At 33.3% G+C, this 3,797-nt stretch overlaps 1 long non-coding RNA gene across 1 annotated transcript; it reads right to left on the bottom strand.

The window, feature by feature from the left end:
- Positions 1-479: 479 nt before the first annotated feature.
- On the bottom strand, positions 480-1,116 carry LOC125502802. Its single transcript, XR_007280545.1, has 2 exons — positions 666-1,116; positions 480-603 (listed from the first exon to the last, which is right to left on the bottom strand). It is a non-coding gene; the product is annotated as an uncharacterized LOC125502802 (long non-coding RNA).
- Positions 1,117-3,797: the final 2,681 nt, after the last annotated feature.

Here is a 3,797-nt window from a genome sequence, read left to right as displayed (position 1 = left end):
AGCTTCTGCTATGTTACTGTAGCATTTCCCCTGAACTAATCGCATATCAGCAAATTCGTGAAAAGAAATTCAAAGTAAGTCACAGTTTGACAAATTATTGTTATTATTGACAAGGGTAATCCACCTGTAACTATCTGTTAATGACAGGAAACATCATTGCCGCTGTTATTTTTCATCAAAAAATTGTAGAAGAGAACTTTTTTGATATCAAAAATTTTCGTAATTTGAGGCAAAGATCGTAATTTTTCCTTTTGAATGCTTAAGTATTCCAATATGCTACCAATGCTGCATTAATTTTTCAAATGCATTCAATATGACATTTGTCTAAAGTTAATTTTCTCAATGTACTCCCATCCGGTACAGATTTATTAAAATTCTTTCTGAAAAAAGCTTTAAAACTAGTATGATTAACTTTATTTAAAGGAATGTTAGTTGCGACCATCATCTGACATAATTCAAATCTAAAATTATCTTCCTAAAACAGCCTAAACTTTATCTCAGAGGAGTTTGAAACAATCTAGTCGAGTTATTCTTTTCAGTATTCCTTTTATGAAGAGGCGTTCCACAATGATGATCAATAAAGTACTTTTTAGTACATGAAATCTGGACATTAACCAAAATAATAATTAGAAATTTCACTTTGAAAAAATGTAAATGAAATTTACCGGTTTGCCGCAAGGTTTGCAAAACACTCCATCTCCTTCTAGGGAAAGGCTCGAGTGTGGTCGAATTCATACACTTATCTTAGTGCACATATTTTTAGGCATTATAATAAAAAAAATTCCGAAATTGTTTTAAAACTAGAATTCACACCACTTGCTTTTATGTAAAAGAGAACAAAGTAACTGAACAACTGACAAAACTTTGCTTTGGAACATATTTATTTCAGCTAAGTTTACAAACTTCTTACTGTTACTTAATCTATGGATCCTTAGTGCTAACATCGACCTGACAAAATTTTGACTGAAGCTTTATATTCGGTGTCTACCAGGGAAGAGTAATAAAGTAATTTCGGATGAGCGGTGCCTACTAATAGAAAAATCATTGTTATAAGTTATAAATGGTAGTACACGTAGCCGAAAATCTTGAAAAAAGGCAAAACTTTACCAAAATTTCCGAAAAAGGCAAAACGTGCAATAAACGTTTTAAATAAGCAAAATAGGCCAAAAAAGTCAATTTGCTTTTAATCCGAGCTTTAGTAATAGCATTACGTTGAATTTACATAACTTATAAAATCCCTCCGAATTTCCGAATAATCGGAAAAAGTTGGAGTAATTTCAACTTTTTCCAACACCTCTCAAATCGTCCGTATATTCGGAATTTTTTTCCGAAAATTCGCTTATGAGAACTAGGCTTAAGGCGTGTTTTTTTTTCAATCTTGAAAAATTATAAATCTAAATGGTGGTTTTTTTAAAATCTTGAAACGCTTAAATATTTCGGAAACGAGTGATCCTAGAAAAAAATTTTTCAAATAAGAAGTTAATATCTGGGAAGGGGAAGTTTATTCGTGTCAGAAAAACAACGCCTACTTCGATATTGTAGGCTAGGCAGGCAATTATCTTTTTTTTTGCTTTAGATCTGCTGAACTATTATTTTATTGAAACGGTTAAAATTTTAGTGCGACCAATCGTATCTATTAATGTCAGAGGAATATTCTGCCCGAAAATTGTTTGATGATGCAAATCAAATATGTACATCTAAATCAACAAAACATCTATTTGTTTATTGAAAGTATATCGGCCTGCTTCTCCGTATACAAAAATAATTTAATTTTTTTCTTGCACAGTTAATGTCGCGCCCATATTAAAAATTATAGTAGCTTATTTAAATCAAATTCAAATAGTAGTTCTAACTCAGAGCGAAATTAATAAATGCCAAAGTCAACAATTTGAAATTTCTACGCTTTTATCAGCGTTCTTACATTGAGTTGAGAGAAATTTTAGATGACTGACAGCTTCATATTCAAAATAAATTTCGAAATGTCACGTAATGGCAATGCGAATTTTCAAACTATTAATGCTATACTTTTAATAAACAAATAGATGTTTTGTTGATTTGAAGGTACATATTTGATTATCATCATCAAACAATTTTCGGACCGAATATTTCTCTGACATTAATAGATGCTATTGGTCACACCAACATTTTCAGCGTTTCAGTTAAATAATAGATAGTTTAGCAGGTCTAAAGCAAAAAAATTGATAATTGATGAATTGCTGCGCCACCTGTCAAAATAGAAGAAAAGGTTTTGGATAGATTATTCTCAGTTTTTGACGTACTATTCGAATCTCTAATAAAATGTTGCAGTTTCCATTTGAAATTCTCAAGCTGGCCTCTCCCTAGCCTACAAGGTCGAAGTAGGCGTTGTTTTTCTGACACGAATAAATTTCCCCCTCTCAGATATTAACTTCTTATTTGAAACGTTTTTTCCTCGGATCACTCCACTCGTTTTCAAAATATTTAAGCGTTTCAAGATAAAAAAAAAAACCACCATGTATATCACATAAAACGGGTTATCCAATTCGAGGTTGGGAAAGTAAAACCTTGCGATTTAATTTCTGTCAAAGCTACACGTCATCTGAAGCGTTTTTGTTTTAGTTGCAGGTTTGCCATTTTAGAATATGGATCGTTTAACTGTCGAAGACCGCGTGAAAATTATTGCTGTATCAACGTTGGTGATTCTGCTGTATCAACGTTTAGGGCTTTACGAGCAAATTACGGTCGACATAAACGATCCACAGAGCAACCAATTTCGAACACAGTGGAAAAATTTGAAGAGACGGGATCGGTTACTGTATCTATTCTAAGACCTGTGCATCATCCCAACATTCGTTCAGCTGAAAATATTGCTGTTGTTGCTCAAAGTGTGGAGGAAGACCCAAATTCGTCGATTCCCCGACGTGCTCAACATTTGGGCTTGTCTTAGGGCTCATTGTGGCGCAATTTGCAATTGGATTTGAAGCTCCACCCGTACAAAGTCCAACTGACTCAAGATTTTTCGAACCGAATTTTCTTCAGCGATGAGGCTCATTTTTGGCTCAGTGCTTACGTGAATAAACAGAACAGCCGTATATGGGCTCTCAAAATCTTCATGTGATCGCAGAAAGGTTTTTGCACCCTGAAAAAGTGACCGTATGGTGTGCATTAAGGCCGGGACACATCTATCCGATCCGACTCCGACCATTTAAACCGAACTAACATGATATTTAAAAATGCTTTAACGTGACAAAAAGACTAGTAGCAAACTAATTGTGCGATTATATAAAAGATAATAATCAGATTAATAGGGATTTGTTTTCCACTCGCATTTCTGGTCCAAATGTTGGTTATTAACAATTTATTGCCGAAAATTCAATGCGATGCGATTTTTGTCTTTTTGTTTATAATATTATATAATAATAGATTAATCGGAATGCCCAACGAAATGATTCGTAGAGAATAAAAATGTCTACAAAATGAGGGGTTGAATTAAAACATTAAAACCAGAAGTAGTAAATAAATGTCCATGAACAGTTTACAATGTACACTTTAGTAGTTATGTTTCCAATATTCCTTACCGGAGTCCTTACATACAGTTGCTGTGTAAACAGTATTATAAATTAATACTTGCGACGAATCATGTGCAATATTAATAATTGAGTTTGTTTTCTATCAGTAAAATTCTGTAAGCCCAATCACAATTTATTACTTAAATATCTACAGCTTACTGTAGATATTGTCCATTAAAAACCAAATGTATCACTGACGCAACCTAAAATGCGGAACGTTTTTCCTTCCGACAATCGGAGAGCAAATAC

Source organism: Dendroctonus ponderosae, unplaced genomic scaffold, assembly GCF_020466585.1.
Source record: "Dendroctonus ponderosae isolate FM_Combo_2020 unplaced genomic scaffold, Dpon_F_20191213v2 Dpon_F_20191213_10, whole genome shotgun sequence".
NCBI classification, from domain to species: Eukaryota; Metazoa; Arthropoda; class Insecta; order Coleoptera; family Curculionidae; genus Dendroctonus; species Dendroctonus ponderosae.
This window is presented reverse-complemented; position numbering and strand designations above follow the sequence as displayed.